The 26152-nt window shown below is 37.5% G+C and overlaps 1 protein-coding gene across 8 annotated transcripts in view; it reads right to left on the bottom strand.

The window, feature by feature from the left end:
• TAFA2 (TAFA chemokine like family member 2) overlaps nt 1-26152 on the bottom strand; it is a 186183-nt gene that overhangs the window by 147406 nt on the left and 12625 nt on the right. The window contains exon 2 of one of the 8 annotated variants that reach the window (XR_004239724.1): nt 17259-17332. The exons of the other annotated variants lie outside the window; for them this stretch is intronic. The gene's annotated coding sequence lies outside the window, so the exon portion shown is untranslated. The remainder of the gene's footprint in view (nt 1-17258; nt 17333-26152) is intronic. 8 annotated transcript variants of the gene reach the window in all.

Raw genomic sequence — 26152 nt, 5'->3', positions numbered from 1 at the left:
TGCAGACTTTCTTGGTACTTCACAGAACAAAGCATCCTAAGAACACAAACAATTAACAGCTGCTAATTCTTGTTATCTTTCTCTTTAAGAAATGAGATGCATAATAATTTGGCTAAATTGTTGACTACATTACACATTACTTCCTCCCTGGATTTTTAAGAAGTAGATGAGCAAGCACATGAGTATCACTGCCTCACTCAAGCTAAAAGTCATGTCTTCTCATGTTCCTCATCATACAGGTAAATTCCCCTTCCTTTTCAGTATTTCCTGCAAAAATACTCTTTGTCAATCAGATATGTGTTTGATGAGAATCAAATCCTTAGTGAAGACAAGATGTAAAATATCATGGAAAACTATGACAGCAACAGAAGACATTCCTCAATTTCCAGTGTTTTGTCAGCATACGCACTGAGCTTACTCACTTACAAAGATTTGCATTGTTCAAACACGCCTACAAGCTACAGGGTGAAAAAAAATCCTAAATTATAGTTAAATTAACTGCTAAGCCGTATTCCTGGGGCCATCTGCCCTTCACTCAGAAGCCACCACTGCACCCTCCCACATGACTAACAGCCATTAAAGGTCCTCTCGCCTTACAGCATCCCCTGGCACAAAGCAAATACTTAATCTCATATAACAATACCATCTAGTGGTAAAATATATTCATTACACTGGGAATCTTGTATACAGCACCACCGGATAGACACAAGAGCAGAAAACATCTCCTTACACAAGTAACTCTGCCCAGAAACAGAACAAATTCATAGCTATTCATGTCATCTCGACATATTCTTAGCATTAAGCACATTGCTCCATGTAGAGCAGATGAGCTTGTTCTCCTCTGAAGGATATTAATGTATCAATGCCGTAAACCATACCTAAGGAGCAAAGACACCAAACCAGGCCAGAAGTCATTGCAAGGCACAGCACTACCTGTTACAAGTGTGCTGGCCACACGTGTGGAGCAACACGTGTATCCACAGCTGCTCTATGACAGGTAACGATACAAGAAATGCAAATTTCTCCTGTTCTGAGCAGAGTAAATAGAGAAAAAAAAATGCTTACTCCTCTCTACATAAAGACAGAAATTGTGTTCAGCTGGCATCCTGAACCAACTTCCCCTGTATGACTCCACTTATCCATGACAGCTAAAAAAGAGTGAAAACTGAACATAAAGGCAAACATTTAGTTGCAAAATCTTTAGGAGAATGTGAATGGTTTGAGAGAGTAGAAAAAACCTGGAGTGAGTCAACAAGGCAGAAAGATGACTCATGGGAAACAGCAACACTTGTTTTACAAAACAATAAATACTGTTTTATTGATGATGTTGAACTAAAAAGCTATTTGACATGAAATAGAATTATTCAAAGACAGAATCCTGTACTAATGCAATGGGACAATTTGCTCTACTTCAGTGGCCTTTGTGGGAACATTAGCACATTGTAAACAGCATATTAACAAAGAATGCATATTTTTGAACGGCAAATTTAGCCAATACTGAAGGAACAATTTAGCACATAAAGCAGTGTCATGCACAAGTCTGGCTTGTTATCAGCTTGACCTCTTGAATGTTTCTCTCTCAAAAAAGACCAAAAGCCCAAAAGTCGAAGCACCCTCATACCCAGGAAAAAAACCAAACATTAAACTTGCACCCTATCAACTTACATGAGATTAATTTGTGGCAAGCTACAAAGTTCTGCTTGTACTGAAACAGAAGATACTACAAAAACCACTGTACTGTGTGAAATACATTCTTATAAAATCAAGTCAATTGCTTTCACAAAACATCTTCTACAGCCTTTAACTGCAGCTGTTGTTTTCTTGCAATATACATACTCATCCAAGAATCTTGAAAACTATTTAAATGCTTGTCTCCTTAATTATCTAATTCAGCAAGACTAATAATGTAACTATCATCCCATGAAAAACTGATGCTCTTCAGAACCTCCTTTAAGCAGCCTTTCACTTAATGAAAAGATCAGCAAAAAAGCAGATTTCCAAACATGAAACATTTATTAGCCAGCAATAACAACTTCCTATTAAAATTAGCAACAGCAGTGAATCCAACAGTTATTCAGAATGTTATTAAGAGTTATGATATTAACAAGGGAGTATGGGGACAACCTCTTACAAATAACAAATGATGGCTAATACTATGTTTTAAGACATTTTGAACAGAAATGTCATTGGGATCATACCATTTCTCTCCAATGTATATTACTGCCACCCTCAAATGTAAAACTACAGTATCACAAGCTTCAATTTATTATTTTAGATGTTAGTTATCAGCTCTAATATATTTTGGATTTTTAAATCCTTTCAAAAAGCTTTTCTTATGGACAACTAAAATTAATTTGAAAATAGTTCTTTACAGAATCAATATTTGGTCGGCATCTGTAATTTATCAAGACTGTTTACATAGGGAAAACATTCATTTCACTGCTAAATTTTAGGCAGGAATTGATGTATTCTATTTCGCAAAGTTTCAAAAATTGAGTGAATTAGGATCTCAAGTTAGAATACTTTCTGAAACAAGATTCCTGAAGCAGAATACCTGCTCTGCTCAGCCCACCTGCTCAGTCCACCTGCACTCTGCTTCTCATACCAACAATCCATACCCTGGTCTCTACAGAATTTCAACCTGTCAGTAATGACTATGGACTAACATAATTTCATTCAATGAAATAAAATTCTGAAAGCAGCATTTCAGATCTAAACTATACCACTGAATGAAATTCCTTTTCATTTTTCATTTTCAGAGAAAAGTTATATTTATAAATGATTCTCTATTCCTTGCTGTTACTTGCATTTAAATGAATACCTTATGAAATAAATTTCTTTACACAGAACATCAGACTGTCATAATTGTTAAAATCATATCATAAAAAAACTTCTTGCATATTGTAGAAGCACTAGTAGTAGTATTCAATCATGGAAAGTAGCTTTCCGTCATTCCTACCTTCATGATTCTTAAGATAAAAAATTGCAAGGGGTCAATCATCACACAGCATACAAATGCAAATATTGAACAGGAAAATATTCATATCTGTGGAGATTTATTACAGAATTATAAATAAAATTTCATTTAATTCCTTAATATCTTCCTGTCTTAAAAACTGACAAACAAACTTCCTAAAATGTTTTAGCAATTCAAGAGATACAATTGAAAATTTTCATTATACAATTTTCAAGATTCCCTGATGTCTGCTGAAAGTGCTTCATGGCAGGACACACAAGCAGTCAAGATTACTGAAGGTGTCAGGGACAAGTTTGTGCTAGAGGTACTGGGCGATGCTTGCACATACAGGGTGATGCTTGCCAGCATCTGCTGTTCACTGACAGGGAAGAGCTGCCTGGGATGGGATAGTGAGAGGCAGCCATGGCTGTACTGACCATGCAATAGCAGGGTCCAAGATTCTGAAGAGTAAGGAGTGCAGAGTTCTAGCCTGGGACCTGTCCTGCTTAAAGTTTTTATCACTATCTTGGAGGAGACAGCGGAGCGTGCACTCATCCAGTTTGCAGATTAACACCAAACAGAGAGGAGCTACTTGATATGCTGGAAGGCAGAGCTCTTTCAGAGAGATGAAGGCAGGCTAGAGAAATGTGCTGAAAAGAACTGTGAGAAATTCAGCAAGGAGAAAAGCCAAGTGCTGCCCTACAAAAGGAAGCCCCCCTGCTGCAGCCCACAATGGGAAGGGATAGGCTGGGAAGAAGCTCTGCAGAAACTGTCCTGATGGGCATGGGCCAGATCTGTGCCCTAGCCAGAGGGACAGCCAGCAGCCACTTGGGCTGTATTAGTAGGCACACAGCCAGCAGATTGAGAGAAGAAATCATCCTCCCTTAATCCTCCACTCAGCACTCATTGGACTTCAGCTGTGTCCAATTCTAGAAGGACATGGACAAACTGGAGGGAGTTCAGCAGAGAGCCCCCATGATGCCTGAGGCTGACGCACTTGCTCTACAACGAGAGACTGAGAGAACCAGGGCTTGCTTAACCTAAAAAAAACTTTGGGGGAATTTAACAGCAGCCTGCCAGTGCCTACAGGGAGGTTGACAAGAAGATGGAGTCAAGATCTTCATGGGATGAGGACAAGAGACAATGGATGTAATGTGAAACAAAAGGTTCAGAATGGACTTCATGATAAAAATTTCACCCTTAAGGGCAGTCAGGCAGGGGAGCAGGCTGCTCAGAGAGGCTGTGCAGCCCTTTCCTCTTGGATGTTTTCAAGACAAGACTAGATAAAGCTCTCTACAATTCAGTCTGACTTCAGACCTGACCATGCTTTGAGCAGGAGCGGACTTTGAGGTACCTTCTCCTGAATTACCCTGTGATCTTATGACCTAAGACTAAGTGATAATCTATCTCTTTCTTATCTTCCTATAGGATGCAGCATATATGCTGGGTAATCAACCAGAAGCAAATAGATTCCATTAGTTTGAAAGCAGAGTGATCTTTACCCATGTTAAAATTAGCATTAATAAATACAACTAAGGTTTTACTGTCAATGTTCAAATACTTCCATTTTGGCATTTTACACATTGCCAAATATTCCTTATGAAGTTTTGCTGTGGTTTTGAAAACAATCATGCAGATAATGGATTACCCCCTTTTCAGCTCCATAGTAAAAATAACTCTCAAAAACATCTGGATATTCCAGAGTTTGAGGATTCATTGACCACAAAGAAACTGATGCCCTTTTCAGCTGACATTAGCTATTTTCTCAGCTAAAAGAAGAGGAAGAATACTCATGAAGATTTGCACTACCAAGGTGTACATCTGTTCTGTTCCAAGATCAGACCAAAACTACTGTTTAATTATTTAGATAAAGATTAGTCACCACAGATTTTTACTTCATTAATCATCTTGGGTATTTCCTTATTATGACATTTATTAGCAACCAAAAACTTCAAGAATTCTTGGAACACGTTAGCATTATATGCCCCACTACACATCTTATATATGAGCAATTAAGAAACTACTTCTACATAAACTGCAGTGAGCTTTATGGCAATCTTCACTAATTCCTGGGGGGAAAAATTCACTCATCCTGGAAACCTCAAATTTATTCTCACTCTCTGGAGCATTCTGACTTTTTAACGCATATTAGGCCACAATCACCATCATAATTACAACCTAGAAATAAATTTAACCAGGTAAAAGTTATAATGTTCAACTCAGCATTACAGCACACTTGCTCTGTTACCTTTGCAACCTTGTGTCTAAGCCAACAAACTGAAGATATTTTTCTCTGTTTATTCCCATGAAAAATGAAATGAATAAAACAATGTTTGGACACAAAATATATAAGTACATACATAATCCAATTTGAAGTACTTTTATGTGTACCATATGTATTCCAGGAATACAATTCAAACCTCATCTTTTTCCATTTCTCTCATCCTGGTACACTGTTTAAATGTGAGATCTCTCACACTCCTGAACAGGTGATATGTAGAAGTGAGGTGTTGACGCTTCAAATCAAGTACACAGGACTGCTCTGATGCTCCCTTGAAGAGGTTCCATATGACAAAGTGAATATTTATATTATTTCTCTAAGTCCTTCTTAAGTTGCTAGTGAGGTCCATTAACCTAATCACAGGATCTGAGAGATCTTCTTCTTCAATTCTCTTTTTGCTGAAACTCTCACCTAATCCTTGTCCTCAGTGAAAAAGTATCCAACCTCTCTCCCTCACTCTACCCTGTGCCCTTGAAGCATCCCTGTAACAGTCATTTCAGCAATTCAGAGCACAGGAAAGACACTGCCGTGAAGATGAACAGGGTATGAGGTCAGCTTCTTTTTATGGGCTGCAGAAATCCAATGGAAATACCAGTGGCTCTGTTAAGGCCACTAAATTTGAATTTCCATGTCGCATCAGAAGAAGATGGCCTGCTACTGTATTGCATCCTGCACAAAATATCCACAGAATACTTGAAATAAAGCTTACAAATTACTATATCTGACAAACCTTTGCTCTTTACAGAATTAAATAAAAATTTCCAAAATTTTTATCTTTGCATTTTCTGATCTAGGTAGCAAGTTTAAGAGCATAAAAAAAACCAAAACCAAAACAAACTAAACCAAAAACAAGCCCCAGAGGCCTGGTGTAATATCAAGTTCTAACAAGAAAGATCTGAAATACGAAGCTGCCACCATAACCTCTATTTTCTGCTTCCAACTTGGTACAAGGATACAAAGGGAGAAGTTCCATTTGGATGTATTTTTAAAATCTTAACCACAGAGTTCAAAAAAATACAAAGTTTATTTTATTAGTTAATACAAAGTTAGGTTGATTCTAAAATAGAATTACAGAAAAAGACAGAATCCACAGTTACATTGTTTAGAGTTGTTCTGCAGAAGTTTGACTATTTGGTTCAGGTTTCCTCTTACACATGCAAAAGAAAAATGAAACAGAGAGCATACCCTTAGAGAGAGGGAAGTGATCTTCATGGTAGAGTGGCACAAAGCTGACAAAAAAATTCTCTTCAAAACTTCAGACATTCTCGGCAGAACCCTTTAATAGAAAGATTTGTTTTTGAAGACTAACAAGGATAAGGTACAGATCATCTGCAGGACATCTCAAAGCACCTAAGGTGGATGCTCTGAACTGCATATCCTCTGGATGTGTGGTCCTTATTGACATAGGAAAAGTCATGAGAGGACTGTGATAGATGTCCAGAGCAAAGGAATACTACGAATTTTTTTTAAGAAAATAATGGTTTTTGGATATCTGAAGTAGACAGTAACAAAATGTCCTCTGCTGCACAGACATACTGTCCCACTGTGGTTCTGAGTAACTGATGCACCACTGAATTTTTGCTCCTCTCAAAGAGCATTTTAGAAGCACAACAAATACAGAGGTGTTTCAGTATACAGGAGCTTAGATCTGCCATACCCTGCTCTGTGGAAAGCTCACTCAGACCTAGGTTTACCATTACACAGTGCCTAAAAAAAATGAGCAGCTTTTCTGGGAAACAGGCAGGTAACTAAATCACAAAATCACTAAAGTAACTAAATGCTATTAAGATTATATTTTAGAATAAAGATTTGGTTTCCTCATCTTCTTAGCTACCCTCTATCTCTCCTTTTCCTAGTTTAGCTGAAATTAAAATGGGGTTTCTTGTCCAAGATGATTGCCTCTCATGGAGGAGGAGAGGAACCAAAGAAGAACCAAGACTCTCCTCTGCAGCCTTGCAGGCCTCAGAATTGCTTCATTCTCTTGCACTTGGACATGATATTATGTGTGAGGATTATTTAGTGAGAATTTAGCATCAGGAGAAATACTAAGTGTGCAAACTGCTTATTTCATTCATAGCTGCTCTTTTGCTATTAATACCATACAAAGACTGATCACAGTATTTATGAGAAGACATGAAATTCGGAATGAGAGAGTTCAACACAGCAGTGCATCTCTTCTGCCTGGTTTTGGTGCTTCAGGGTGCACTGAGGGACACTGTCACCCAGGTTCCTGTTCCTCTGAACCTATAATAAACAAACACCAGCAGAAGCATGTACGTCATGTCAGCTTGGGCTTCCTGAGTCTGCACACAAGCTGAAACCATGACTCAGTGACAGGGACTATCTCACTGCTCCCTCTGAAGTGTCACACAGGCACAGTCTGTAATACTTTGACAAGCTAATCCAGAGAAAGGGTGTCAAAACAACACCAAAGGTGTGCAAAATGGGAGTCTTAGCGCAAAGGAAAGCAAGCAAAAGGCACGAAGACTGGCAAGATGCAGAGAGTCCAAGTGACAATACATACAAACAAATTTAGGGACAAATGCATTATTGTCCCCATGACCTCCACATGAGTCCCCCTGACATTACAGAGAACTGTGGAGGTTGGTCTCAGCCTGTACTCCATTTGACAGGCTATCAAATAAATGCAGTATCTCACCTTCTCCTCTTCATGAATTTGCCATGCCAGATCAAAGAAGTGGGAATCTGGGACCAGTGCAGTACTGATGCAGCTGGCAGAGTTATTTGAGAGGCTAAATTCAACCTTCGCTTGGTCGAATAACTTAATTGTGCTTACTGGGAGTCTGCTTTTTAAAAGGTTCAATTCTTTCTGCTGCCAAGAATCAGAGTTTGCTTTCAGCATGAAATTATCTCAGGGGAAGGCTTTTCTGAGCCAAACCAGTCCAAAAGTATTCTTAATTGCTTTCCATGCTCTTGTGAAACATGAGATTATGCAGCAAATCCACATTCTAAACCAGAAAAATTAAGGAGAGAGAAAGGTGAAAAAACAACCTGACAGAAGAAAATAATAATCTTAACCACATACCCTAAATAACAAAATGCAACTTCAGACATTTAGAGTTTTTAACAATTATTGTGCCCCGCATGGAAAACTACAATCAGGTTACATTAACAATGGCACATAGACTATGCAGACCTATTTAAATAAGAATTTCAAATAGAACACTATTTGAAAACTCTTTGACTGGATACAGATGCATATTATATTTTATTTGTAAATTGTCCCATAAATTCAACTGAACTTATAAGATAGAGAGAGCCATTTGAAGGGTAAATAAATTTTCCTTTGTCTTGATTTGCTTTTACTAATACATCAGAAGTTTCAGGAAAGAAGAGATTATCTTTCATGCTAGAATAGCAATGCTGACACAACAATATCCAAACGATCATTGAAAAACATTCGTCTGCAGATAGTTTTCATCTATTGTACTGAACTACAAACATATTCCTTCAGGGTTTGGTGGCAATGCCTCAATATGAAGGTAGACAAAAGGAGCAGTAGAATACAGCTTCTGTAATCAACAGCTTTATGCTCTTCAAAATGTCTAGGATTATGTCAGGGAAATTCAGAGAATTTCTCAAGTTTAGATAACAAGGAACTAGAAAGCTTTGAAGACAGATTAGTTAGAAACAGAATGTCTGTAAGTCTTATGAACGATTTAATACAGATATGGGTGCAGATGGGTCAAATAGATATCAGTCTAAATCATACAGGATGTGACAAGTTTTGTCTCTTCAGTGATCCTTCTGTCAGCTTGAATAATTTGCAGAGGAATATATCTGGTTTCCCCCCTCATCTACAGAAGCATCTCATTCTGTCATTCTGTAAAAGTAAGTATCCAAGCGGAAGCCTTTTCTAAATCTATTCACAAACACACTCATGAGTATGTCTGAAAATAATTGTACAGGAAGCTCTAAGCATTGAGGTGACTTAAATACTTACTTTTAAAAAAGGTATAATTTATAAATGTTCCCTGATCATTCTCTCTGTAAACAGAATACAAGAAGAACAATCCATAATTAGTGGCAGCTCAGCTTAAAGTCAGGGGATGTCAATATACTAAGAAAATTAGGAGTCTGACATAAAATCTTTCAGGCCCGAAGCAATCTTAGGTGAGACACTTGCTAAAACAGGCAGATGACAGGAACATGCAACACAGGTTGGCCAATGCACACCATATGAAATACTCCCGCCTACAGCCATGTTTAAAATTAGCATGTCACTCACCAGAAATAATAACAGTTTTTCAGTACATCATGCCATTTCACATTAAGTTGGAATGAGTTGGGCTGAAGCAATGCACATAGAAAAGTAAAAGATCTGTAGTCTCTCCACTATTCTGTATAAAATATACAGTATCTACAGGTCTCATAAGCGTCCATGGTAAGGTGTGTCTGCTTGGAAGCAATTTAGAGATATTGACCAAGTCCTCAATTGAAAAGCAGATTTTATTAGATTCAATCTCATTAAATAACTTAATATTAAATTTCTTCTAGATTAGACATACATTCTCAGAAGCTGGATATTTTTCAAATTCAGATGATGTAGTACCCTATAAGTAAGTTAGACATCTATCATCTATCAGCATTGAGCCTGTTCAATAAGCATTTGGACAATGCCCTCAGGCACATGGTGTGATTCTTGGGGTGTCCTGCACAAACCCAGGAGCTGGACTTGATGATCCTGATGGGTCCCTTCCAACTCAACATGGTCTGTGAGGCCTTAGATGCAGTCTGGAATACTAAGGAAAATGCACTACACAAAATCTGTTTAGCACCTCTTAAATGATTTAACAAATAATTCTTCTCCAGTGGTGCTGCTTCTAATGGAATCATAGATACAATTGATTACAGACAAAAATATTACTATATAAAATTATTTTTCGTAACATTTGCAGAACACTCCTTAATCCAAAACAATTATAAGAAAAATCTAGATTCTACAAAGTGACTTGATTTGGTAAATCTGGCTTATTTGAATTAGGGGTACTTTTAACAGAACTCTGTGTATCAGGGATGAACTATTCACATTGCTCTTACTGTATGAGAAACTTAAAATAATTTAGAAGGTAAGATGATTGATTGATCGATTGATCGATCATAGGCATGCAGCATGGTACAGTGTCATTACATATATTTACTTTTAATAACTGTTGAATGGGACATTGATGGAAATGTTGTACTGTGCACTGTAAGGTACTACATATCACAAAGCCCATCTGCAAAGTGAATGAAAAGGAACAAGGAAAGAAGTTCCCCAAACCTCTCTTTTTCACCCCTCAATACTTTGGGAAGAGAACTCATTTAGAAAGTAACACCAGGATATATATGCTAGATCCCAAGTAACTGCATCATGACCAACAAGTACAAAAAAAGAATGACAGGATTTTCACATATGTGGAAAAAGGAACCCATTGTATTTGCTTAAATTAGTATAAAAAGTTCAGACCCCACATAAGTTACCTTCAGCAGATCTGTACAAACATTGGAGTTTGTAGCTGAGGCAATAAAGAAGGGAAAAAATAGAATAAAACAAAAAAAGGTTTCTCTTCAGCAAAGAAGAATTACAAAAATTCTCTTTAAACTTTTAAGTTTTGCCTGACTCAAAAGGGCATTTTTTATGGTTTTGGTGTCACACTTTTCAATCATTTTAGAATCCAGGTCACTTCAAAAAAAAAAAGTCATTTAAAAAAAAAAAGTCATTTCAAAGCAAAATTGAAGTAATTTCATTTCTATAACATTAGAACATTGTATAGGCTTGAATACATGTATGTTTCCCCTAAAACCTAAGAACATTTTTATGTTTTCAAAAAACCCTTTTATTCCCAACCAAATCTGTTTCCCAGACTGCAACCCATTTCACATTTCAGCCTCTCCTTACCACATCACTGAACCTGTACATCAAGTAAAAATGTATCTCAGAATATGTAAAATAAAAAGGTAACACTGTGTAAATTAAAATCTCCAAATGTCGATTATACATTATATCATACTGTTGTTCACTGCTCTTTTCCATCATTCCCTTTTCAAAGGACTGTGTGTAAAGGCTGTAGAAGAGGTGATGTTAACATTATACTCAGTGGTATTTTTCTCTTCTGCAATAATTATAGAGAGAGAAAGTCAAAACAAGTGTAATGACTCATAAAAGATTAGCAAAATGCTCACATGTAAGTAGAACTCTTGTGATGACATCTATAGAGGAACATCATTGGTAATCTTACATTTGACAAACCAAAACCATGAGAAAAGGTATTAGAAGACTGGACAAAACTCTCAGCCTAATGTAGCTCTGAAGGGAACTCACGATTGGCAGATTAAGATGAGAAAAAGTTGTTCCACTCCAGTAAGATCGTCATGGTATGCATAAATAAAAAATGCATATAGGTACACCTTCATGCTCTGGTCACTCTTGAGGTATTGATTTTCAAAGTCCCTTGGAAGATTTCCATAAGAGCTGCATAGCTAAATCCCAGAGACAGCAATAAAAATCTCAAGTATCCATTCAAAGTATTTAAAGACTGCTTACTTTTGAGTCTCATTAGGTATGATGAAATCTCAGACCTGTACTTAGATAAACTACATGCAAAGCAAAAGTAAGAGCTTTTCACACAATGAAAAAAAAAGAACAAAACTTAATCCAAAGTTTAAAACCCCACTCACTAAGAGTAAGCATTTTGAAAAGTTTGTGCCATCCATGTTTGACTGAGCAGAACAGAAGCTTAAACGTAAGCTTGTGAGGCCTTTTTGGATACTGATAACCTTTTATTAACCTAAACTTTCTGTTAAAAATTGGTTTCTTCCCTGTATTTTCAAGTGGGACTGCTGCCTGGAGTGGGAGATTTTCCCACCATTGTCACTGATACTTCTTAATTTCAGTTTGTTTTCATCTCAGTAACAGAACCACAAAAAATAGATCAAAGCAAAGTCTTGAAAAATTGTAAATAACATTAATTACATTTACAGTTAAGAAACAGCAAGGTTTTGTCAGTCTAAATGAGCATCTTAAATCGTGTTTAAAATTCAGCGTTTTATAGAAATGTTTGTTCTGATATTTTAAAAATAATTCAAAATTAACTTCTAGTAGGAGAGAAAATCATCAACTGCAACACCAGTACAGAGGTGGTTTTATCCTCCCTGGTGTTAAGGTGATATGTGGCTTCCATATCATGCCTCACATTCCCACTTAATCAGAGAAACAAGACATCTTTTGAAAACATTTTCCCAAGTAGCAAGTTTACAGCTCCTCTAATAAGAGTTCCTACAGAATTCACATATTTTCTGAGGACTTTTACTTTACTTTGTGATCCAGAGAAAGCAGACAAAAGAGAGTCTTTCCCCTTACCAGAGGGCAATTTACTCTTCACAGGTGTATCACTCTGGAAATCCAGTCTGCCTGCTCATGAGAACAGTTGTACAGGACAAGACTGAAAGTACATCTCCTCCCATAAATGGTTTCTAACAGGCAGCAGCAGCAGGAGCCTTGTAAGAAGTTTATAGACTGCTTGTAAGAGGATAAACATGCAGTGATCATTTCCCCGTGCTCACAACTTCTAGCAATTTGCATCTCATTTAATTCCTGAGGCAGAAAGGGCATTTTTTATTTTTCATAAGAACTTGGTGGAATTTTCTTCATGGAAGTGACCATTTCTGAGTCAAGTACACTTTTAGAGCCCACAACAATCTGCAGCATGCAGTTCTGCACCTCAACCACAAACCATACTAAGAACACCCTCTGCCTCTCTACAAGGCCCATCGTTGTTCTCCTCTTTCTTCTCCATCCATACATACTTTGGCATTTCTTTCACACTCTTCCATCACTCTGTCCAACCCAGGGAATTTCAAAATTTCCTGATCCCTAGCTGATTACTCCTGCATGGAAGACAGCTGATCTGCTACAAAGCTTGAACTCTCCAAACATTATGAATTACATATGCCACTTGCCTGTCATATCCATCTTGAGATCAAGAAAATTTCAGGGCTCTTCCCATCTTTGTAATTAATATTCTTGTCCTCTAGTGTTGTTATGTGAGGAAACCATAGGTCACAGTACCACCTTATTTGGGTTGAATACTTACAATCTGGTGCACCTGTCCTCTTACTGTTTTCCTAGATAGTTAAGATGCAAGATCAGATAAACAAAGATCAACAGCACCACCTTGAATCAAAATCTGTTATCAATTACACTCTAAAAAGCCTAAAGAATTCCGGAAGCATGTTGTAATATATTCCCTTCAACCCACACTGCTAAGCATATGAGACAAACACCTAGGAGTCGTGACATTTTTTTCAATTATTGGACTTTGAGTGAGAGCCCCAGCTAAGAGAACATGCTCTGCCAAGTGCCTGAAGAAAACCATAACCTCCATAGGGCATCACCTTGGAAGGTACAGGATCTGTTGAGAGCCTGAAGGAATAATTAACTAGAGATGGTCATAACACTGCAGACAGATGGCAAGGAACTAGCCAGGGAATGTAGAAGTTCTCCTACAATGCCTTTTTGACAATTTTATGCAGCCTGCCATTCCAGAATAATCACATACACTGAACCCAAAACTAAGTACTTTCCACAATCAAAAGGCCACCTTTGTCACCATACCTGTTCTTTCAAAAAGCTCAGGTTGAATTCCAAAACAGATTTCTGACTTTAGAGGAAAACTTAAAGGAAAAGGTTTCTATTCAGTTCCCCATCAGAGTAATGACATATTCCAAAAGCATGAAAATGATATAGCGTTGATACTCTCTGGTAGTGGTTATTTTTTTTTTTCCACTTTCAACCTTCATTGGGAATCTCAGTCAATTTATATCACAGAAGAATCCGTCTCCTACCTACAATGGGCAATTTGTCTTTTTCTGTTTGAAAAATACTTTCAAGAATGTGTCCCTACACAGGGGAAACAAGATTGCATTAGAAGCCCTGAGTATAGGTAACTCCTTCACCCAGACATCTTCTGGTATACACTGGATGAGATACTCAAAATACCCATCAAAACCATATGCTCATCCAAAAAAACCAATTAAGTTTACTGTCCATTTACAAAGACTTTTTTTGTCAGAATAATGCAAGTACTCAGAGAAAGACTGCCACACGAAGTTTTGTCAAGATCCTTGCTAACTTTAAAAATCTTAAGCAAAATTTTTAGTTGAAAATAAAAACAGGTATAAACAAAATTGGCCCAGCTTTGTATTTGTACAAAGATCTCAAAGTCTTGTCACTTCTGCAAGCAGAACATTTAGAAAGAATTTTATGGAGGTTTGGAACCCTGAGTATTCAAACATAGGCCTGAGGTCTTTTAGAACATCACAAGTTTCCAGAAAACAGTTTTAAAGTCTGAGCTGCAAAAAGCATAAAGTTCTGCAGAGATGACTGTCTTCCCTGAGACATGACAGGGTGTTTCCCAGCCTTTTTTGGAGGCTAAACAGCCATGTGTATTTCTGCTCACTCACGGACACAAGCCACTGTCCTAAAAGAAGACTCAGCACCTGGTTTGGTGCAAATTGAGCCCATCTTCTTCTAAAGCAGCAAGAATTCTCATGCAATAACAAACGTAGCAAGTATATATATTCTCAAATGTTTTTACCAAAGCTGGTAGAGATAAAGACATCATTTGCTGCACCCCTTTGACAATGTTATTATTTGACTTCTCAGCATGTCTTGTGGGTGACGAGATCTCCCAAACCTGAGTTCAGTCCCCCTTACACATTGAACAAGCATTATCTTTCTCACATCTATAATCTTGTTATAAACTGTGTGAAAACTTCCATGAAGTTATGCTGCTGGAAAGCAGCCTAACTTATCTGCAGTTTCCAGGAGAAAACCTTCTTGTATAATGCACCAGGACAGATCCTGGTTCAAAAATAAAAGGCTACAATGTCTTACGTAAATCTGGGGGTTGAGTGAAGAAAGGGCAGCGATCTGGAGGTCATAAATATTCTGGCTATGCTCACTCCATATGCTCTCACGTTCAACTATAAATAGCCTTCAAATAGCTACACACTTCAAGAAAGTTGAGTAACTCAGCTTTCACTTTGTAATGTGAGGGTAAAAGTCTAATAAAGCCACAGAAGGGCAGAGGAAAAGAGCTGCTGAAGCCATGTAGACATCTGCTGAAAGGGTCCTAGCTGTGAATTTCCATAGAGAGAACCAGCTGGCTTTAACACAGACAAAGAAATGAGAAAGTACAAGGCCAGCCAGAACAAGGTCAGCTCTGTGTGGGGAGCAAGCAAAGCAGGTAACACTGACATGAGTAGTCTATAAGAAGCAGAAAGGAACAGCCACATACACCTCTGCCTCCACACATCTAATTCGCACCAAATTCTACAGCCAGTTATGACTTTAGACTATTTTCTTTTTACATATCAATACAAGTTTTACATATTTATATGTTTGGGATCAAAAGTACTGAAAACAGAAGCTGGGTCATCTGCCACCCCTTTCTGGCCAATTTATTTAAACTTTATTGTCTTTGAAATACATTTTCAAGCAAAAACTACTGATGTGCTCGACCCTACCTGTAGCCTGCTGGTTCCCTCTTTTGAAAATTTTTGTGTTCCTTCCAGCTGCTGGCACTGCCTACACAAACTATTATTCCTGGGCATCCCAGGTAGCAGCAGCTGAATTTGGACACAACCACCAGACCTTACTGTGCCAGAGTTGCTTCTATCATACGGCCCTTGGAACAGCTCTCACTGCGTTCTCAATGTGGCAATGAAAAGGACTTTGTCATCTGTTTGGATTCATGCACAAGTGCCATCCATCACTTCAGAAATCGCTCTTCCCACACCCTAAAATTACAATTTTGGATAGAGACGGAATTGTAAATAAATATCCCAAGAACACCCAAAAGAGAATCTGACTCTTTTCCCCTTCCATGACATCAAGGCAGGTGAGCCACAGCAGTAAGCAGGAAAAGAATCTAATCAACATTAGCTTCTTCTTGGTCATTCATACTAGCATGCTACTTGTCTTTCGACAGTTACATCTAAAAGTCCTCAAAACACCCAAAAAAAAAAAAAAAAAAAAACCACCCCACATTATATCTTAGTTCTTCTTCAAGGACATTACCAAAAAATCTCAATTTCAATAAACTCTTAGTAATCACAGCCCATTTATTTTGAAAATAAAACTTTTTTAAAATGAACAGTCTTCTCTTCCAAGCAATCAAAGAAAAGCAGATTATGAAGTCTAGTATTTGATCCATTTTGCACAGGCATGGTTCAGAAAACATTTATGCTTAGGCCACAGATCCATACAAACACCACTTCCTCTCAGAAGTCTCTAGATGAGGCAAGCTCATTGATCTAAGATTTTGTGGATTTGAAGTTTTTGAAGGGCAGCCAAAACTTTCACATCATTTTTCTGCTCTTTCCAGAACTTGAGGTCTCGCTTCATTTTCCTAAAATATTTAGACGTATTTACATTGTAAACAACATTATGCTGAGAAGTATGAAGTGGGAAAGGTCAAAAAAAGAAAGGCATCTTTAACATTTTGTTTTGTATTTCAAGTTAACCATTGAGGGCATATTTTATTCTAAAAATAACTCTTGAGGTCTGTACTGAAAAACAATGTGGGTTCACTTTGTTTGTTTGTTTGTATTTTTTTTTAAATGTTGTCACATTCCTCTATCTGGCACTATTTGAAGATGCACAACTTCAATTGCTTGGCCCCTATGTTTACTGTAAAACACTTTCAGATAATACGGGGATGACCTTTCTCCACAGAACTGCCATCTCATGAACACTGTCTCTCCTTAAGGCCTTTGAAGGTCACACCCTAACTGAATCTAATTGACTGCTAAAGATCCTGAAAGCAATTACTCAGCTTCAGACAGAGCACAAGAGCTGCACACTGCTGAACTACTCATCAGTGTTAGATGTTTACTAAGAATTCAAAGTCTTTTTCCAAGAGTCAGCTACCCCAAGCAGCTTCCAAATGGGGGATGTTGTCTCCCATGTTTTTCTTCAACCTTAATTAGTACCATGTCAGAGAACACATTCCATACCCAACTTCTCTGTTTCTGGAGAAATTTCAGTCCTCCAAACTGAAGGGTTGAAAACCAGTACCTTCAGTCCAGACCTAAAAAAAATACAAAGCCTGATTTGTAAATCATCTGCCTACAAGATGAGGGGTTCCAATTTGCATAAGTCATCACAGGCACTCAGTAATGCTCTAGTGCACCTGGTACGAGACGCACAGTATATATCCCCAACAGAGGACAGTAAATTTCCAATATACAGAGTCATCAACAATACAGCAATCTCATGAGATCAAACAGAATGTGCAAAAGGTAAGATTCATAAAAGGACATACTTTTCCTTTAAAATTCAAACACATCAATACAAAATGTCCAGGTCACCATAGATAACTGCATGGCTATGCAAGCTCTCATTTTCCATAACTTTGAAAATTGCTCTCCAAATTATGATGTCAAAATACAGCATTTTCAATAATTACAAGCAAAGTCACAAAAGCATTCCTCTGTAGAATTTTAAAAAATTCAACTTATATGATGGATCAAAATCTGTTAGTCCTGAACCACAGAAAAATCCGAAAAGTTTGATGACCTGGTTCCAGGACTGGGCAAAGTTTTGCTATATTCAGGAAGGAGCATGGCTAGGACACAGAGATTACTTTATATCACCTCACCTCATTTTTGGGAGGGAGCAGGAGGAAGGGTCAGGGAAGTGCTCCCTTCAGGGTTGGCACAGCTTGGAAAAGGGAGTGGCCAGGTATTGCCTATTGTCAGGGGGTTTCTGTGTGAATCATTTATTTCTTGTACCCTCTGTCATTAGTACTGTTACTGCTGCTGTTAGTTTTCTTATCTCACTGCTGTTTCCAGTAAATGTTGTTATCTCAGCCTTTTGTGCCTCCAATTCTCCTCTCCATCGAACCACAGGAGAATGAAGTGAATGAGCAGCACACAGTTTGGAGAGTCCCAGTGGGAGCACTAAATTGGGGAGTACCACTCCGAAACCAAGATATTTGTTCAGCTGTTTTTTTCTGTTCGCAAACCAAGTTTAGATGTATTTACGGACCAACAAAAAATACCTGCAGAAAACTCAGATATGGTCCTTGGGGTAACATGCATGTATCCTGATAGCTTTGTCTCCCATGAGCAGGAAAAGTGATTCAGACTCTGTTTGGACTAGTTAAGGTGAATATTGCTTCAAGGTTGTTTCACTAAGGATTGAAACTGAATGTCACAACTCAAAATGCATTGAATTTCAGTCCTTGCACTTAAGAGCCACATCTTTTTGTCTCAAGGCTGTAACAGCTCTCTCAAGCATCGGAAGTCCACAGTGATTCTAACCTTGTAGCTGACACAACAGCATCCCCTGTCTAACTAAGCTTTCTAACTAAAGCACAAAGGCAAAGGACCTTCTTGTCACCTGTACTGCATAACAGCTACAGTCACTGAACTAAATAAGCTGAACTAGAAATGCCAACCCATCCTGTGTGCAATGAGGATGCAGTTCCTACAACAATTTGTTTAGTGGTCGAGACCTAAAAATGTCTTACACCACATTTGGCTAGAAGCCAAAAATTTCAATTAAATGAAATGGGAAAAAAAGAAATTCAGCACGCTACTTGCAATCAGCAAACTTCTCTCTCAGGAATGTTTCACACAAGTTTTTGGAGAAAATACCCACTGCAGGTATCATTACAGCAAAGATGCACAAAAACATTATTTAGGCAAAGATTGTTTGAAGATGGGGATTAGTTTGTCTGAGTAGACTACTTGAGCACAAACCTTACTAACGTTCATCTCCTTTTCCCAGGACTTCATGACAGCCTTTTAAGCAAGCTGTACCTCCAGAAAATTTTCAAAACTTTGGCCTGCTTAGTGTAGAGAAGTTTCATACAAATTTGAGAGAGGACTCTTCTGGGCAGATAGATTAGCAAGTAGTTTAAATTTGATTTAACTAGGGAACTTGATTAAAATACAGTGTTGTTTTTTCAGCATATGGGCTGAATTGTATGCACATAATCTTTTTACACGCACAAATGACAGTAAGTTATGCAGGCTGTCTCACAATTTGCACATGCAATCTTAATTTGTGCTCACAGAAAGTTCCCACTTGTAGTTGCAGAACCGCAAATTATAACTGAGGTCAATGGAAGCTCTAAGAACTTCATATCCCTAACATAAAGTACCATGGGCAGGCATCAGCTGAAAATGCTGGACCTGCTGTCCAAAAAATGTTTTCACTGGGGATGATTTGGTTTATTGGCTCTGAGAAAGACATCTGCATTACCCAAGATAAAATCTGCTGTCTCTTCATGTTGAAGTTTCATTCCCATGAACACTAAGCAGTGCTGCTAAGGTAGCCCAGAAGGTCAGATGGACACTACAAAAAAAAAACAAGTGAGCTCCCCAGAAAGCAGACTTCCTGGTCTACATTTAGAGCGAAAGTAGGATGAAAGTCAAGATTTTAGTGAGAGTTTTTCTGATGCTCTCTTCTGTGCTGCTATGAAAAGGATATAAAATTCTATGTAGAATTAAGTAACGGTAGCAAAATTTCTTTTGGGAAATGATGCTGATGTACTCATTTGGGGAGGCTTGTGAGGAAATAAAAGGTGAAGAAACTCAGAAGAACTTGAAAAGTTCTGTAAGCTCCCTCATTTTTTTTTTCTAGAAATGGCAATTGATTATAAATACATCTATATAGCAATCAAAATAAAACCTGCTTAAAGCTAAAAAAGGTAAATCTTAAATTTTATGTAAATAGTGACCCCAACTTAATAATGCAATCTGCTTTTTATGGAGAAAGAATTTACTGACTCTTGACAGATATTCACTACAAACACAATATATATGTATGCTGATTAATATGGGTCCTACAAAAGCTGCCACAAAAATAGCCTAAAAATAGGTAAATCAGTTTTATTTTCCGTGCTTTTGTGTTTGCTTACAGCAGGTACTTATGCATGTGTACAAAATGTGAGCTGCTTCCTGAAGATCGTGCACTGTTGCAGCCTTCAAATACTTCTATGCCATCTAAGAGATAGAGAGAGTGGTGTTTTGGAAGTTTGGAAGGCACAGCAGAAATATTTCGCTTTGCACAAGTACTGTTTGTACTTGTTATCATGAAATGAATGCATTTGCACAAACTCAGAAAAAAAAAAAGACCCAAAGCAGATACAGCACTGCCTGGTTGCTAACCATGAGATACCTTATTTTAAAGCTGTTCTCATACAGCTCAAGGGAATTCTAGCCATATGCAGGCTCACGGCTCAGTCAAAACCTGGTCCAATATGTAATGATGCTTTGAACCAGGGCTGAAAAAAGTTCATCCCTCATTCATTTTTACCTAAATAGCACTCACCATCAGTGCAGCTGTACAAAATGCAGATGCTAATTCTTTCTATTATAGACAGGCCCTGGGGTTTTAAACTGCATCCATCAATATATGTATGTCTATCCACTCTAATATTTAAAGACAGATGAGGTCATTAGTTTTGAAGCTTGCAATTACAGTTGTCGTAACATACCACAAATAAAGTACCAGAATTTTTAAATTTGTATAAGCATTCTAAAATCAAATTTAAAAAACCTTTTTTTTTTTTGAAGGGGACATGTATAGAAGAATGGAGCTAAGTACGTAAGAAGGATAATGTTTATTCACTGAGAGAATTCTAATCCTCAAATTCCTGCAGGAGCTTACAATTTCACCTGCCATAAAACATTTTGCGTCTGTATTACAATAGCATGAGAAACCCTTTTTTTTTAATGTTATATATTTGGTTATTTGCATAATTTCTTGCAATTAAAATAACTCTTCACAAAATGGCATTTAGGATCTTTCCGACCATAATTAACATTTTTGCCTGGTTTGCAATTAATTAGTAAGTTAGAAAACAGCATTACTCAATACTGCCTGGACATTTCATCTCTAATTAGTCAGATATTGATGTTCTGCTAATAGAAGTGTCCTGCAAAAAAGTACTTCACAAATATAACTATTGGAGGAATCAAGGCAGGTTCTTCCTAAGAGCCTTGAAGAACCTCAGCAAATAAGAATACAGTCAAAAATTACTTTGCAGCAACTGAGAAGAGAGTAATTCTGCAGAAAACAAAAAAAGGGGAATATGGGGAGAAGAGGGTACATTGCCTAATCATGTCAATATTGGGGCCCAAGCTTTTTGTTTACTAAATGAGTTCAGCTATTGCTGTCTACACTAAGAATCACTTCACCACACAAATGATAAGCAGAGTACTTCTTCTGTATAAAATTCTCTGTAATTCTGTAGTGAAGTGTTTAAGAATCTAAGAAGTAGCAAAGCATATGTATTCTTTATATTACTTACTCCCATTAGACAAAGGAAGGAGAGTTGCTTTGTTTTATGTTGGTCATTTTTTCTGTTCCATAGATTGATGCTATCCAGTGCCAATGAGCACAGTGGGAGTTTGGGGACTGATGCCAGTAGACCTGTATTCTACAAAGAGCCAAAACTAGAGAAGCTTAATGAATCACAGTCAAGTTGCTCATTAGAAAATCAAAACCCCAAAAGAAATCCTTGTTAACATTCTCAGTATTTTGATAAAACACTAGTAGATGTCAGAAATTATATACTTCCCACTCCTCATAGGCCAAGACACACGGACCACTGACTTAGAGCTGTACACTTAATGACAGGCAGATGCAGTGAGGACTGAGGACTGAAAGGCATCAGTCTTGCAAGTGAACCAAAGCAAAGGACAGAAAAATGTTTTGTTTTACCATTGTTCAGCACCTCATTCCTGAAAGGTCATGCTAAGTGCCACTGTCACAAAAATACTTAACACAGAATATACCTCTTTCAGGACTCCGCATTTGGTTTATTGCTGTGAAACTCTGTAAGTAGATTTCTACGCACATTCAGTATATGGTTATTCATTCTTGTGGAAACTTTTTCTCTCATTTCCTGCTGTTCGATCATAGTCCAGTAAATGCTTGTTCTGGAATTAACTATCCTTCTAGATGATGGTCTCAGCAACAAATCCTGATCTGAGAAATAAAATTTAATTGATGTCATGCTCCTTATAAACTAGAAGGAAAGCTGGAATCACCCTTTCCAGACTGACTTACAAAAGCCGATTATTTCTTTCTTATTATTACATATATGTATAATATGTGTAACATATTATATATTATTATTTTATTATTAAGAGTCTCTGATTATTTGTTTCTCTTAGAATTATCAGAAACATTAAATCTAGCTTAAACAGTTTGATTACCAGGCTCATAACTTGTAAGATATTCCAGACCTCAGCTTAATATCCAGACTTTCAAGGGGGTAACAGAGGGCTTTTTCACACATTAGGATTTTGTATTAGACTACAGCACTGAACGACAGACAAAAATGAAATGAAAATAAAAGTTTTAGTAGAAATTGCCTCCAACGTTAATTAATTTCATAATTGTTTTATATGATGCTACTATTCTTTCTGTTTTCTATCAGTAACAGAGGTACCAATATGTTCAAGATTATGGCACCTAAATTTAGGCATTGAAATATAAGTACTCAGTTCAGTTAACTAAATCACAGAATCATTACGGTTTGAAAAGACCTCCAAGATCAAGTCCAACCTTTGTCCGATCACCACCTTATCCAATAAACCACAGCACTGTCATGTCCAGTCATTTCTTGAAGACCTCCAGAGATGGTATTCCCCCACCTTACTGGGCAGCCTGTTCCAGTGCTTAACTAACATTTCCATGAAAAATTTTTTCCTCATGTCCAACCTGAACCTCCCCTGATGCAGCTAGAGGCTCTGTCCTCTCATCCTCTCACAAGTTGCCTGTGAGAAGAAGCTGACCCCCACCAGGGTACAACCTCCTCTCAGGCAGTTGTCAAGAGTGATACAGTCTCCCCTGAACCTCCTCTTCTCCAGGTTAAACGCCTCCAGCTCCCTCAGCTACTCCTCATATGCCTTGTGCTCCAGACCATCGCCAGTTTCACTGCCCATCACACCAATATCCTTCTTGTTGTGAGGGGCCCACATCTGGACACAGTCCTCAAGTTGCTGCTTCACCCATGCTGAGTAGAGAGGGAAACATGATGTCTGACATGTTATTGATCTGGTACATTGTTATAAACTCCATCCAAGTATCTTAAATATTTTGCCACATTTAAAATGTTCACTACAAATAGTTAAAATGCTACCTTTAAGGCAAGTTATTCAACTTAACCAACTTGCTGTGATTTGAAGTACGATTTAGTTGATCCAACGTAGATACCGTGTTAAAGCAAGCAGAATCACTTTCTAGGTCTATTGATAAGCAACAGGATTCAAGTGCCCAAACATAACCATCTAGGGCCATCTGAGATGCCCAAGAGAAGGGATCAGCAGATGTCATGCAAGCTATTTTGCATCTGATTCAGATACGGTTCTGCAACCATCTGAAGCAGCACTTGGAGGTCAGACAAGATGCTCTGGAAAGTTTTAAATTATGTTATGCATCTGAACCCTACCCTGGATGTCACTTGACTATGAAGCTAAAGCACCTACCTCTCATGTAGGCAATTGCAATTGGACGTCTATTTTAGATGTCAATCTTAAGCTGAATCCTGCCTCTAATGCCCTTTTTGGTAGGTTATGACCAAATTTCCAATGCCTAAAGCCAAGCAGCACTGGAATCTTCTTTAAACTTCACAAAGCAGCAACAATGTGACATACAAAGTGTTTTACTCTTTGCCGAACACTGAAGTCTCTAAAGAAGGAGTTTCTTTTACCATTAAAATAAGATACTGTAATTTCAAATGTAGCTTTGCAAAGGTTCATTATCTGACAACAAAATAAATCACAATTAAAGGTGTATTCTCTTTTAATCTTGTGTAGCTTCTGTTTTTTGGGAGTTTTTGAAAAAGAGAGGGAGATGTCAAAAAAGGTGTTCTTTTCAGGTTCTGTATGCTGGCCAAGGAATTTTATTTGATGATGCGCCATTATTACTCTTCTCCAAATACCAGGAGGTTTAATAAATTTTTGAGCAGAGGCTTCAAGATTAAAAAGAATAACTTCAAAAAAAAAATACTACCATATGTTTGAACAGGCAAAGAAACATAATACTATGAGACCTATGAGACTGCTATGTCTAGCTGTATCATTCCAAATCACAAAATTTAATTGCTGGAAAAAGATATTCAGGCCAATCAAGTAACACAAGGGGGTGGTAAAACACAATTGTAGCTGTTATCCAGCTTCTGGATTTGATAATATCAGTGAAAAGGTAAATTCCAACCACAAGTTTTATTAGTGCTGAAAATGCTGAAAGGTGGCTCCACCTTCACCTTTTCAGTCAAAATCAACCACCCAAAGAGCTGTTATTATATGAGATTCTCAGAGTGAATTTCAGAGTATCTGCAATGGTTATGCGAAGGGCTCGACTTTCTTTTCTCTGACAGATCTAGGCCATCTGAGCAGGTTTTAAACCTCCTTCATCACCTTTGAGACTGAAATTAAAAGGGAGATGTGCAGTACCCAGTCGGAAAGCTTTATAGTATTGTAGGCTAGCAGAGAAACTGAACACATGAAGTTAACCATGAAGGGATATGATGCTATTTTAAAAACCACTTTTAATGATTGTAGTGTGTTGCTCAAGTCCTTTAGCTTTTTTCTGAAAAAGCTATTTACGCAGATCTTTGAGCAACTGCAGAAGTCAAACCAACCCAGGGTACCCACGAAGAGGTAAGCTGAAGAGTAAGATAGAAAGAAGAGACTGCATTTTAAAATCCATTTTATATTTGCTATATTTGATTATTAATATTAAAAATAACTTTGGATTTAAAATGTTTCTGTCTGTTTTATTCAACCCTGACCACAAATCAGTTAGACTCATCAAGGAAGCCTGGTGCTCAAAGTCAGTGGAATGGCAAAATGTTAGCTATGCTCAAAGACAGATAAAGGACTAGGGGCTTGAAAGCACTCAGAGGTATGAGGAAGTGCCCTCAAATGGCAAAGAAAGGGAAAAAATTAGACCTAGTTCAGGAACCATTACAAGCTCACTGCATATTATACTGGCAAATTAAAACCCTCACAGAAAATTACTACTATAACTTATTATGCTGGTAAAAAGAAAACCAAGGAGTTATCCTCCTTTATTACACCACTACTTAATGCAACTGGCATTTATTCATTGGAGTGAGTGGTATTCAACTCAGAGATCCAATTTTTGTAGAAGAATGTATTTGTAGGTATATAGAAGTTCCTAATTGTTAGTATGTTGCTACTAATCAAAGACTTCATTTCATTCAACAACAATTTAAAAAAAAAAAAAAACCTGCCAAAAAAAATCTAGTAGAACAATAGATTTGGTTTCATTTTTCAAAGGGAGTATTTCTTGGGTAGACCCCTAAGTTAAAGACTGTTTAAATTAAAAAAAGGAAGGACATGGACATTCTCCTGTTCCCCAGTTATGGTTTTGTTTTCTTCAATGCTAGAAAGCATTTACAATAGTTAAAAATGAAAAGGCCTCACAAACCAGGCTTCCATAGAAAGTCATAGGCAGACATGCTTTTCTACAATGCATGGTTAGACACTTCTGGGAAACACTAATAAAATGTCTTCCAAAAATATGAAAAGAGCGTAAAATAAAAATAGAACAGAAGGCAGAGGCCAGGTACAGTTTCTTTCCTCCAAAGTGGAAACAACTATTCAATGCCTGGACAAATTAGCATTATATAAGTCCTCCTGTAATGGTGCTTTGTGAAACACTGTCTGCCACTAACCAACAGAAAGAATATGACAAAGCATTCATCGAAGTACAAAGAAGTACTTTTCTTACATTGTCATTTCCTTCTTTTGTTAGATTGTATTCCCACTTGTTCTCTGACTCTGGCCATTACTGAAGTACCTTAACAGGAAACTTCTCCTTCACAAAAGAGATCTAATGGATAAAACTGAACGTCTTTACC

Source organism: Corvus moneduloides, chromosome 4 (genome assembly GCF_009650955.1).
Source record: "Corvus moneduloides isolate bCorMon1 chromosome 4, bCorMon1.pri, whole genome shotgun sequence".
NCBI classification, from domain to species: domain Eukaryota; kingdom Metazoa; phylum Chordata; class Aves; order Passeriformes; family Corvidae; genus Corvus; species Corvus moneduloides.
This window is presented reverse-complemented; position numbering and strand designations above follow the sequence as displayed.